At 32.8% G+C, this 14483-nt stretch overlaps 1 pseudogene; it reads left to right on the forward strand.

The window, feature by feature from the left end:
- Nucleotides 1-9471: 9471 nt before the first annotated feature.
- On the forward strand, nucleotides 9472-9873 carry LOC114029076 (annotated as a pseudogene).
- The last annotated feature ends 4610 nt before the right edge of the window (nucleotides 9874-14483 follow it).

A 14483-nucleotide genomic window follows, 5' to 3' on the forward strand; every position in this document is an offset into this window, starting at 1 on the left:
GTGTCACAATTTGAAAGGAATGAAGAGATTAATTCTGAAATATCTTACTCAAAGAAGGTAATATTCTAAAAGAATGAGAGGAAAGGATTTCCTTTTTCCTAAAAAGAAGGCAATAGAGAAAATATCTACAAGTTTTGACATATATATACATATGTGTACATACATACATACATATATGTTTTCTCATATCAATAAAACCTTCATGAGTATTAAAAGCACTACCAAAGCAAATAAAGAAGCAAGACTTCATAATTCATTTCTTCCAATGCACCACAGTTTTGTGATTATATATTTGCCTATGGGAAATACATGCCATGCTTGCTTTTGTTGATTTCAATTATTTGATTCAGTACAGCAAAAACTGGACTTGAAAACTCTGCTCAAATTAATATCTTCTCATAACTATAAATTATATACAAATCCTATGAAATATATGTGACCAGAATAATTATTTAATTCAAAGATCTCCTTAGTATTAAAATTCAGTAATGTGTTACACAGGAAGATATAGTCTATTCATGTATACATATATATAATTTATTAATTTTTAGCATTTTTCTTTATATATTTTGAGTTTTAATTTCTCTCCCTCTCTCCTACTCCCTCCCCAACCGACAGAGATTGCAAGCAATATTATAGCAATTATACATGTAAAATCATGCAAAACATATTTCCATATAAACTATATTTTTAAAAGCAAGAAAAATAAAGAAAGTGTGAAAACTGCACTTCACTTTGCACTTGGAGTTCATCAGTTCTCTTTCTGGAGGTGGATAACATGTTTTCATCATGAGATCTTTCACAGTTGATCGTCATTACAACATTGCTGCTATGTGTATAATGATCTCCTGGTTCTTCTCACTTCATTTTCCTTTAGTTAATGCAGGTCTAGTCATGTTTGTTTTTTTTCCTGAAACCTACCCTTTCATCATTTCTTATTGCACAATAGTATTCCATTAAAATCATATGCCACAACTTCTTCAGCCATTCACCAACTGATGAACATTCTCTCAATTTCCAGTTTTTTCCCACTACAAAAAGAGCTGCTACAAATGTTTTTATATGTATAGTCCTTTTACTTATTCTTTGATCTCTTTGGGATACATACCTAGTAGTGGCAAGGGTCAAAGAGTATACACAATTTTATAACACATTGGGCATAGTTCCAAATTTTTATCCAAAATGGTTAGACCGGTTCACTACTCACCAACGGTTCATTAGTGTACCAATTTTTTTCCTAGACACCTCTATATATAATTTCTAATAAGTGTGAGGTGCTGCCTCAGAGTTGTTTTAATTTGCCTTTCTATAAACATAATGATTTAGAGCATTTTTTTCATATGACTATAGATGGCTTTGATTTCTTATTCTGAAAATGGCCTGTTCATATCCTGTGACCATTTATCAATTGAGGAATGCCTCTTATTTTTGTATATTTACTCAGTTCTATTTTCTGTATATATTGAGAAACAAGGGCTTTTCCAGAGAAACTCGTTGTAAAAAAAAATTTGTTATTCATTATCTATGGCACTTTTTAGCAAAATGTAGTTTTCATGATTGCTTCTTTTAATTTTTTCTTTTGCCTTTTCTGAAATCATGATTATTACCGCTGTTGTTCTCACTTCAGCTGAAGCATATTACATTCTGCATTCTTTTAGAGTTGTTTGCCCTTGAGTCAGAAAGAACTTAAGTTCAAATTCGGCCTCAGACCCTTGACCCTTATTAGCTGTGTGACCCTGACCAACTCACTTAATACCAATAGCCTTACCAAAAAATAAAATAAGTTGTTTGGGAGGAAATATTGCTAGAATTCATCTAGGTGTTTGCCTTTAATTCACCATCTTAGATCCACCTTGGCCTATTCCATTTAATTCAAATGATGTCCAAAGAAAATAAATTAACCTATCAATATGTGTATCTAGGATGCACACTGCAGAAAAATAATAAGCTTGCCTTTATGTTGAATAGGAAAAGATCAGAAGAATTGGCATTTGGGAAATGCTCAGCATTGTGATTGATCTCAAACTTTTCACTGATTTAAAAAAAATAGTATTTTACTTAAATATTTTCTTAATGATGTTATCTAACTATAAAACACAGCCTCAGAAAAATTAAAATTACAAATAATCCAAAAAACATCAGAAATACATAGATAAACGTGGACCTATCATGATTATGTAAGTAATGATAAATTAATAGAAGAATTCACATAAGAACATCACTGATATCCTGGAACAATCATCTAATAAGAATGAGAGGTAGCAGGTAGACATCATAAATACTTTCAGTGACAACAATCAATCAATGAACAAAATTTTATGAAGCATTTATTATGTGCCAAAGACTTTGCTACATACTGGGACTAATCTACCATGGAAATGCTTTGAAAAAATAACAAACTTCCATATTTTAATATAAGTCTTTATGAGGAAAAAATTGGGCAAGAATTATGCATAATGAGAATGCATGTTTGTAGCCAGAGAATGGATACAATGGGAAATTTAATGGACATGTAATGGGAGAATGGGAAATAAATATGAAAACAAAACAGGAAAAACAAATGCTTCATGAAGAAAACTGTTTCAGGGAAAACAGGATGATCCTGAAATATTCTGCAAACCAAAATGAGATACTTTCACTTGCTGGTTGGTTTTTGGTCTATAACTAGGATTGCATTGGCTTAGGAAACATGCAAATAGGAAATTCCTTTTTCCACAGAAGATGAGAAACTGCTCTGCAATGTATTCTTAAAGTTTCCTGGAGGCCCTGTGATATTAAATTATTTGTTCAGGGTCACAAAGTCAGTATGTATCAGGGGTTGGGCTTAAACACAGACCTTACTGATATCAAGTTAATTCTTCATCCACTGTGCAACACTGGCTTTCTAATGGACTGTTTAGACTTATTATCTATATAATTATTGGTTGAAATTCACTACAGATTATCATACATGTATTAAAGTACCTGACTCCTTTTAATTATGATCTTTTAAATGATCAAGTTATGCCAAGGAAGTTAAAGGAGACATGTCCAAAATTTATGACTTGTGAATAACTATTTTATGGTGACTACTTTCTTAAAGCTCTCCCCAAATGAAAAAAAAATCCTCAAAAAAGGAACAAACTACTTTATGTTGAGAGAATGGAAGACTTTATTGATTAACTTGTTAAAATGACTATCCAGTAAGGAGGAGCTGGTGGATCATATCTTGCATCAGTAGAGGGAATAACTACATGAATGAGTTTCTGAAGCCTTCAAGGCATCAAAGAATCAAGATAAAGATGAAGTGGTTGGACTCAATGATCTCTAACCTTCCTTCCAGCTGTTAAAACAACAGTTCTTACATGATGAAAGAACAGATCAAGTAAGAATGAAATCTTTCTATTCAGCTAAGTGGTACAGTGGATAGTGCTGGGCCCAGAGTCAGGAATTTGTTCAATTGTTTAGTTGTGTTCAATTCTTTTCAACCCCATTTGGGGTTCTCTTGGCAAAAATATTTGAGTGGTTTGCCATTTCCTTCTTCAGTTCATTTTGCAGATGAGGAAACTGAGGCAGAGTTAAATGATTTGCCCAGGGTCACACAGCTAGTGTCTGAGGTTAAAGTTGAATACAAGTTTTCCTGACTCCAGGCCCAACACTGTACCACCTATCTTCCCTAGAATTCTTGTTCAAATCTGGTCTCAGACACTTCTAGTTCTCTTGCCCCAGGCAAGTCACTTTGCCCCTGTTTCCTCTTCTGTATAATGGGGATAATAATAGCTCATATCTCTCAGGGTTATTGTGAGTATCAGATGATATATTTGCAAAGCACTTGGTGCCTGGTACATAGTGGGTAATACTTATTATTAGTATTCCTTTCAGACGTCTTAGAATGTTCATGAAGAGAAAGAGATACTATTATTAAGATAAATAGTCAAAAGGATTGAATAATTTATACAGTGATGAGATAATGGAAGGATTTTTCCATTCTGTTTCAAGAATTAAAAATAATAATAATAATAGTACAGAGGTATAAGGATGAGCTAGGGTACAAATCAAAAGAGTATGAACCAAATGATAGGAAACATCAAATGTCATGATTGAACTGTTGAAGAGACGACATGGTCTTATGTCTGATAGCCTCATTATGTTATGAAGATTATCTGAGGTCTGTTTGACTCAAACTGGCTAGTTTCTAATAACATTTGAGTGAAAGGTGAAATATAAAGATCCCTTTCAGCTCTAAATATGTTATTCTGTGATTATAATTATCAATATGAAACAATATTTTAAAAGAGAGAGGAAGACATTAAGAACTAGAGGATATTAATATGTGTTAATACAGTTTAAAATATATTTTCAGGAAGTTTATTATATGTAAAAAATAATGGTTTGAGATATAATCTAAACATTATAACATTAAAAAGGGAAAGCAGTTGAACTTGAGAGAAATCAAAGAACATGTCAATGGAGGAATTTAGTAGCAATATTAAAAAATTAGAGTAAGCAAATTTTTTTGTTCAAAGAAACACCATACATTTGATCTAAGATCAAATAAGGTGCTAAAATGTGTTTGGATATTAAAATGACAGCTTGTTCTAGTACAAATTGTCCTCCTCATTCTGAGGACTCCTCTATATATCTCTTCATTTGTCTTCCTAGGTTTCTCTGCAATTACCTCCTTTTTTTTTCTTATAGCATAGTAGTATTAAATTTGTTCAGCCATCCTTGTATTGATCGGCAACTGCTTAGTTTATGTTTTTTTTGTTGTTATTAATATGAAGAATCCTGCTACAAATATGCTTATACATATGGGTCCTTTTCCTCTTTCATTGATCACTGGGGTCTAAGCCTAGGAGTGGTGTCTGGATGAAAAGGTACAGAAAATTTAGGAACTTTGGGAGCATAATTTAAATTTCTTTCCAGAGTGTGGCTAGACCAATTCTTAGCTCCACAAGTAGTACAACAGAGTACCTATTTTCCTGCAGTTCCTCCAACATTTATCATATTAGTCTCTTTTGTCAACTATACCAATCTAGTGGGAGTAAGGGGGGACCATAGAGTTATTTAATTTGCACATCAGTCATTATCAGTGTTTTGGTTCATTTTTCCTTATATGGCTATTGATTGCAACAAATTCTTCCCTTGAGAATTATATTCATATGTTTTTACTACTTATCAATTGTTGAATGCCTTTTTTTTCTTATAAAATTGAATCAGTTCATTATATCTTGGAAATGAAATCTTTATAATAGAAATTCAATGGAAAGATTTTTCCCCATCAGTTAACTATTTCCCTTCTAATCCTTGCTACATCAGTTTTGTAAAAATTACAAATTTCAAAAAGCTTGAGAATTGTGATCAACAAAATGGCCAATTTTGATTGCAGAAAAAAAGATGATGAAGAAGAATGCTACCCCTTTCCTGACAGAAAACTGATGAATCTAGAATGAGATGCACATTTTTTTAATATGGCCAATATGTCAATTTATTATATTTGACTATGTGTATCTATTTTAAGAATTTCTTTTTTTCTTTTCCAGTGGGGGGTTAATTTAAATTAAATTAAAAAGTTTATATTCATGTAGTAGTATATTTATAGTATATTCATAGTTTTCAAAGCACTTCCAGATGCATTCTAATCTTCACAATAATCCTGGGAGATAGATGGTGTACTTGTTTCATTTTGTTTTGAGGAAAGTGGTTCTCAAAGAGGTTAATTAATTAACTCAAGGTTACATCGTAAATAGTAGCTAAACCAAATCAAACCATCATGTAGTCATCTTTGATTCTACTCTCTCCCTCACCTACTACATCCAATCAATTGCTAAGTTATCTATTCTTCTTCCACAGCACCTCTGATTTAAATCCATTTTTGTATCAGTTCTTAATTCTGCTTCCTGAAGGTTTTTAAGTACTTAATTTTATCTATAAATGTATAGTAGCAATATTACAAAACTTTTTTCCTTGTCTAAAATGACCAGAGGCATATATGTGTGATGGTCAACGTTTTTTTGTGTAGAAAGCAATGAGGCACTGTGGGAAGTAAAGAAGCAGGGGTTGAGCAGAAGATCAAAGAGCCACATCTATTGTAGCTTGGTTTCTGGCTGCAGGTAGGGATTAATTTTTACCCATCGATTGTCCCTGTCACCTATTTTTGCCTCATCTCTTGATTTCCTCCTCACCTTCACACTGAGTAAAACCTGCAAGGGCAGGATAAGAAGAATTCACTGAGTCAAGGCTTTCTGCCTGTCCCAGAGGCCTCTAGGGCTCAGCACAGCTTGAATAAAAGAACCAAAGTAACATGCACACAGCAAAAGCTTGAACTTTCACAGTTCTGGAAATGAAATACAAAATAGGCAAATGAGTCTGCACTCTGTTTAATTATCCCAATTTCCTGAATGTCAGTTATTTAAGCTGCCTCTCTGTTTGGTTAGTGTGGAGTTGCATCCCTTTTACATTGATTGGTCAATTTATCTACAGGAAACCAATGCTTCCCTAAGGTCATAGCAAATGTCTCCCAAGTTTTTTTTTTTTAATCTAAAATGTATGTGGCTGCAAGCAAAAACATTGACATCAGCTTCAGCCCAACAGCCGGACTTTAATCCTCCATGTCTAACACTCTGTTCTAGTGGCACTAATGGCCCTAGCAATATGTTATCCTCTCATATAAGAACAATAAAATGTTATTTAGGATAGCATTACATGAGTCCACTTAGTTCTTGGTCTTTTGGGGAATACATAGATATCTCTGCCAGTTCAATATTGCTTTTTTTTCATGCCTATGTTTTCTACTAGCCCAAAGTATTAGTGAAAAGTGGTCACAAAAAATTATCTTAATTATACTCTTCTTTTCATATCCCTCTGATTCTTGTAATAAAAAGCAACATATCTACAATGAATACATTTATTTCTTCAGTACAATAAATATTTGGTATTATAAAAGAATTTTGTGTCATGACTTAGAAATAAAGAATAAAATAAATTAGTAGTTTCTAAAAAAAAGAAACCACATACTTTTAGCATGACACAAACCATCCATATTGCAATCATGTTTCTTGTAAACTATCTTAAGAGTACATCAGAAGGATGGAGAAAAGATGGTGGAGTAGAGGCAGGAACTCAGCTGAATTCTCCTAACATTCCCCTCCAAATAACTTTAAAATAATACTTCAGATTGAATTCTGGAGTAGCAGAGCCAACAAAAAGTTAGAATGTGACATTTTGCTAGCCCAAGACAATTTAAGAAGTAAGCAGGCTGTGCCACTGCAGTCTGGGCCAGCCTGGATCAGTGCAGAGAGAATGAGGACAATGCCAGCATCAAGCCTTGGAGGCATCTATAGCTCTCAGCCAGGGATGCTAAGGAGATGAGACAACTGGTCAGAAAGAGATTACAGAGGACCATTTGCTGTCATTGAATACAGGACCCTGTTGTATTGCCTATAAACAATTCAGAGTCTCAGTTCCAGGGTGAAAGGGAACACTAGTGCTTGTGGTCACTCAAGAAGAGGCTTACTCACATTTCCAGGGCAGAGAACAGTGCTTGTGGTAGCTCACAGTGGAGCAGGAGCCCTTGTCTCAGTTCAAAGAATCACTGACACTTGTGGGCACAAGAAAGCAAGAGACCTGATCACAGCTCCAGTGCCAAGAAGAAGACTAGCACTTGTGGCTGAAGAGTTGCATGGTCCTTCCCTTGGCAAAAATCGGAGCACAGGCCAGGAGAACACTGACTACACCTCTCCTTGGATTGTACCACTATGAAATCAGTGAAAACTTGCACACCTTCAGAACTATCTCTGAAAACAGCAGCGTTAAAACAAAACAGAACAAAAAAAACCTGATGCTTATGACAGTGTCCTTCCAATCTTGGGAGCAGAGAACACCTTTAACATAAAGGTGAAAAGTCAAGAAATAGACCGAAAAAATAAGCAAACAGCAACAACAATAACAACAACAAGGGACTTAGCCACAAAAAGCTACTACAGTGGCAGAGAAAATCAATGAAAATCAAATGAAAATATACAAGATTTAGCAGCTTCCATGTTAAAGGAGCAGAGGGCTTGGCATATGACATTCTAGAAGACAAAGGACTTAAGATTACAACCAAGAATAATTTATTCAGCAAACTTGAATATAACCCTTCAAGGGAAAAAAATGAATTTTCAATGCAATTGGTATCTTTTGTGCATTTCTGATGAAAAGACCAGAGCTTAATAGAAAATTTGACATTCAAACACGACTCAAGAGAAGCATAAAAAGGTAAACAATAAAGATAAATCTTAGGGGACTTAATAGCATTAAACTTTTTATATTTCTATATAGGAAGATGATACTTGTAACCCCTAAAAATGTTATTATTATTAAGGCAATTAGAAAGAATATACATAGATGGAGGGCATGAGTGTGAGTTTACTATATGGGATGTTATCTAAAAAATTAAGGAATGAAAAAGAGGGATATGGGAGAAGAGAAAAGAATTGAGAAAATTATCTAAAATAAAAGAGGTACACAAGAAAGAGCTTTAACAGTGGAGGGGACAGTGGGGGTTTTGCAAATAACTCCTGAACCACACTCTCATTGGAATTGATTCAAAGAAGGAATAACATACACACTCAGTTTGGCATAGAAATCTATCTTACCAAAGAGGGAAGTAGCAGAGAAAAGGGATAAGAAAGGAACAGGGAGTGATAAAAGGGAGGTTTTTTTTTTGTTTTTTTTTTTTTTTAGGAAGGCAGTGTTCAGAAGCAAGACAGACTTTTGAGGGAGTAGATGTCAGAGAGAGAGAGAGAGAGAGAGAGAGAGAGAAGGGTGATTAGGCACATTGGATAGAGGGAAATATTCAGTCAGTAATCATGGCTATGAACATGAATAGGATGAATTTGCTCATCAAAGGGAAGCATATAGCAGAAGGGATTAGAAACCAGAATCCAACAATATGTTGTTTACAAGAAACTTAATTGAAACAGAGACATGCACAGAGTTAAAATAAGGCTCTGAAGCAGAATCTATATGCTTCTTCTGAGGTAAAAGACATGAGGAAGCAATCATGATCTCAGGCAAATCAAAAGCAAAACTAAACCTAATTAAAAGAGATGAAGAAGGAAATTACACTTTGCTCAAAGACATTTTGCATAGACAATGAATTAATATCAATACTAAACAAATACAAACCAAATGGAACAGCATCCAAATTCTTAAAAAAAAATAAAAGACTTACAGGAGGAAATAGTAAAACTATACTAGTAGGAGACCTTAACTTTATGCTTTTATAACTAGATAAACCTAAACAAAAAATAAATATGAAAGAAGTTAAGAAGATAAATAGAATTTTTATGAAAGTTAGATATGATTCATCTTTGGAGAAAACTGAATGAGAATAAAAAGGAGCATACCTTATTCTTAGCTGTACCTGGCACCTTCACAAAAATTGATCATGTATTATAACATAAAAATGTCACAACTGTCCTTCACCTTTCAGAGTCAGTATGAGTTATGTTTGGACCAAGACCAGTGAAGAAGGCAGCACGAGTCGTCATCAAAAAGTACTACATTAGCCTGGGCAATGACTTCCACACCAACTAGTACGTGTGTGAAGAGATCGCCATCATCTCCAGCAAGAAGCTCTGCAACAGGATCTCTGGATATGTTATTCATCTGATGAAGCAGATCCAGAGAGGCCCTGTGAGAGGTATGTCCATCAAATTGCAGGAAGAAGGAAGAGAAAGGAGAGGTAACTATGGCCCTGAGGTCTCTGCTTTGGATCAGGAAATCATTGAAGTAGACCCTGATACCAAAGAAATGTTGAAACTTCTGGACTTTGGAAGTTTGTCCAACCTGCAAGTTACTCAGCCCAAGGTTGGAATGAACTTCAAAACACCAAGAGGAGCTGTTTAATATTTACTTTTGCCTTCTTTCCAATAAACTTGGGAATTCCCCAGGAAAAAAAATGTCACAACCAAATGTAGAAAAGCAGAAATAGTAAATGCATCCTTTTTAGAAAATAATGAAATAAAATATATATTCAATAAAAGGCCATGGAAACATAATTAAATATTAATTGGAAACTAAGTAATATAATCCTAAAGAATGAGTGAATCAAAGAACAAGTCATAGAAATAATCAATAACTTCACTAAAGAGAATGATATCAAGATGACATACCAACATTTATGGAATGCAGCAAAAACAGTACTTGGGAAAAATATATCTCTAGATGCTTATAGCAACACAATAGAAAAAGAGCAGATCAATGAATTGGGCATGGAACTAAAAAAAAGAACTAGAAAAGGAACAAATTAAAATTCCCCAATTAAACACTAAGTTGGAAATCCTGAAAAGTTAAGATTAATTAAATTGAAAGTAAGAAAACCATTGATGTACTAAATAGAATTAGGGCTAATTATATGAAAAGAAAAATAAAATAGATAAGCCATTGGTTAATTTGATTAATAAAAGAAAGAAGAAAACCAAATTACCAGTATCAGAAATGAAAAGGGTGACTTCCCCATCAATGAACATGAAATTAAAGTAATTATCAGGAGCTGTTTTGCCAATTATATGCCAATAAATCTAGAGTGAAATAGATGGAGATTTACAAAGAAATATCAATTGCTCAGATTAACAGAAAATAGAATACTTTAAAAAAAAAACTTATTTTACCTCCCTAAGAAGAAAACCCATGGAACAGATGGAATCATAAGTGCATTTTACCAACCATTTAAAGAACAATTAATTATAACACTGTGTAAAATATTTGGGAAAATGGGCAATGAAGAAGTCCTGCCAAATTCCTTCTATTACACAAATATGGTTTTGATACCTAAACTATGAGAGCAAAAATAAAGAAAATTGTAGATCAATTTCTCTAATGAAGATTGATACAAAAATTTTAAATAAATTACTAGCAAGGAGATTACAGCAATATATCATAAAGCTCATATACTATGACAATGTAGAATTTATACCAGGAATGAAAGGCTGGTTCAGTATCCAAAAAAATTATCAACAAAATTGACCATATCAATAAAAAATTGATATGATTATCTCAATGGATATAGAAAAAAATTGCCAAAATGCAATACCTAATCCTATTAAAAACACTAGACAGAATAGGAATAAATGGAGTTTTTCTTAAAATGATAAATAGTATATATTTAAAACCATCAACAAACATTATCTATAATGCTGATAAGCTAAATGAATTTCCAATAAGATCAGGAGTTAAGCAAGAATGTCCATTATCACCACTCTTATTAAATACTGTATTAGAAATGCTAGCTATGGCAATGACAGGAAAAAGAAATCGAAGGAACTAAAATAGATAATGATGAAAGGAAACACTTACACTTTGTAGATGATATGATGGGATATTTCCCTAGAAAATCAAACAAAATTAATTGAAAAAAACTTTATCAAAGTTGAAGAATATAAAATAAAACCAAATAAGTCATCAGCATTTCATGTATTATGAACTAAACTCAGCAGGAAAAGATAGAAAGAGGAATCCCATTTAAAATACTTGGGAGTCTGCTTACCAAGACAAATGTAGGCATTATATGAACACAATTACAAAACATTTTTCACACAAATAAAGTCAGACCTAAATACCTGGAGAAATATTAATTGCTCTTGGGAAGGCCAGGTCAATATAATAAAAATGATAATTCTACCTACCTTAATTTACTTATTCATCACCATACCAATCAAATTAACAAAAAATATTTTATAGAGCTAGAAAAGCTAATAATGAAATTCATTTGGAAAAACAAAAGGTCAAGAATATCAAGGGAATTAATGAAAAAAAAAGTCAAAGAAGGTGGCCTAGAAGTTCCAGATTTCAAACTATACTACAAATTGATTATCATGAAAACAATCTGGTAGTGGCTAAGAAATAGAGTGGTGGATCAGTGGAATAGGTTTGGTATATAACACACCATAGTAATTGACCATAGTGATATCATGTTTGATAAAGTCAGGAATCCAAGATTTGGAATGAAGAATTCACTACTTAAAAAAATTACTGGGAAAACTGGAAAGCAGGTTGGCATAAACCAGACATAGACCAACAGCTTACACTGCACACCAAGATAAGATCAAAATGGCAATGTGACTTAGGCATAAAGGATGATATCATAAACAAATTGGGGGGAATGGAAAAATGTACTTGTCATATCTATGGATATGGGAACTTTTTTTTAACAAAAGAAAGGCAGAGAGGATATCATGGGAAATAAAACACACAATTTAAATTACATTATATTAAGATATTTTTGCCCAAACAAAATCATTGCAGCCAAGGTTAGAAGAAAAGTAGGAAACCGGGGAATATTTTTATAGTAAGTTTCCCTGATAAGGCCTCATTTCTAAAAATGTAGGGAACTGAGTCAAATTTATAAAAATATGAGTCATTCTGCAGTTGCATCTGATCAAAGCTTATGATGAGTTAGTTTTCAAGGGAAGAAATCAAAGTTATCCATAATCATATAAAATTGCTCTAAGTTATTATTGATTTGTGAAATTCAAATTAAAACAACTCTGAGGTACAACCCCACACCCATCAAATTGACTAACACGACAGAAAAAGGAAATGGTAAATGTTGGAGAGGAATTGGAAAATTTGTGACAATAATTCACTGTTGGCAGAGTTCTGAACTAGTCCAACTATTCTAGAGAACAATTTGGAACTATACCCAAAGGGCTATAAAACTGTGCATACCCTTTGACCCAACAATATCACTACTAGGTTTGTATCCCAAACAGACCAAAGAAAAAGGAAAAGGATCTATATGTACAAAACTATTTATAATAACTCTTTTTGTTGCGGCAAAGAATTGGAAATGAAGAGGCTGCCCATCAATTAGGTAATAGTTGAACAACTTGTGGTATCTGTGCCAAAACGCAATTTTTTTTAATAAGAAATAACAAGCTGTATGGTTTTATAAAAACTTGAGAAGACTTTTATGAACTGATGCAAAGTGAAATGAGCAGAACCAGGAGAACACTGTACACAGGAACATAAATATTCCATTATAATCATCTGTAAATAATAGCTATTCTTATTATACAATGATCCAAGATAATTTTGAAGAATTTATGATAAAAAATGCTATCCAACTCCAGAGAGAGCATTGATGGAGTCTGAGTGCATAATGAAGTATATTTTTTTTTCACTTCATTTTTCTTGCCTTTTTTTGTGACATAGTTTATATGGAAATATATTTTGCATGATTTCACATGTATAATTGAGATCACATTTCTTAACTTCTGAAAGGATGAGGGAAGGGAAGAGAGAAAGGAAGAGAATTCAGAACTCATTTTTAATGACCATTAAAATAAAAAATAAATTTATTTTTAAAAAAGGAAATAGGCCTCCCTCAAGTTGGTAATGGTGTGGGAGAAAAAAAATGCATATGCCAAGTAATGCATATTATGAATAGAATTGGTCATTGTGGTGGTTGATTTTGCTTAACTATTTTTCTTCGTAATAAGAGAGGGTACTATGGGAGCAATCTACCAGGAAATAAATATCATGTAAAACAAAAAAAGTCAATAAAACTTTAAAAATAAAAAATGTCACTCTATGAACACATGCCAACAATTATGACTTTATTAGAAACATTAAATAAAGTCTTGTTATACTAAAAAAATATTTAAAAAGTACTATGATAAATACAATGACCATTCATGATTCCAGAGTACTGATGAGGAAATATGGTAATGGATTACTGGATTTAAGGGGCAAAAGGAGACTCTTTTATATATGCATACATCTATAAATGCATATTGTGTACACATGTATGCATGTATATATGAGTGTACATGTTTGTATTCAGCCATTGAGGTAACTTGTTTTACTTGACTATGCCTAACTTTTCCTGCACACTTGTTTTTCTTTTTTGTTTCCTAGTAGGGGGAGGACTAGGGAGAGGGAAAAAAAACTTTATTTCTTTTATTTCTTTTTGTTTTTGTTTTTTTCAAATACAGAGGTGGGGTAGTGTTAAGGATCTGAAATGTTGCATGCATGAAGTCACTGTACTTTTAGTTTTACTTAGCTATCTAAATTTGTTATGAAACCCCTAATTAAGTAGATCTGTGTTTATAATATAAAAACAAAACACTAATAAAATTTAAAGAAAAAAGTATAGTGTTTTATAAGAGTTTTATTGATCTATCAATCAATCATTCTGTGTATTTCTATAATCAATTCATTTATCTGGGTAATAAGAGCTTAGTGATTGACTTACAGATTTGCTTCATTGGGTTCATAGCTCTCAGGAACGTACTCAAAGCATATACTTTGGTTAGAATTCTAATGGAAAATATCTGAATACCATATTTTTACCAAAGAATTGGCATTTGGTTCACTTCCTTATATGAACAGAAGGAAAATATACCTGATCTGAACCAACACTTCTAAAATACATTGTTTAATTTTATTTCTATCTTGAAGCACCTTAATTTTAAAGTTGAAAGTCAGCCAACGTGAAATGGGAACTTGTAGGTAGA

Source organism: Vombatus ursinus, unplaced genomic scaffold, assembly GCF_900497805.2.
Source record: "Vombatus ursinus unplaced genomic scaffold, bare-nosed wombat genome assembly UNPS02014909.1, whole genome shotgun sequence".
In the NCBI taxonomy this organism is placed as follows: Eukaryota; Metazoa; Chordata; class Mammalia; order Diprotodontia; family Vombatidae; genus Vombatus; species Vombatus ursinus.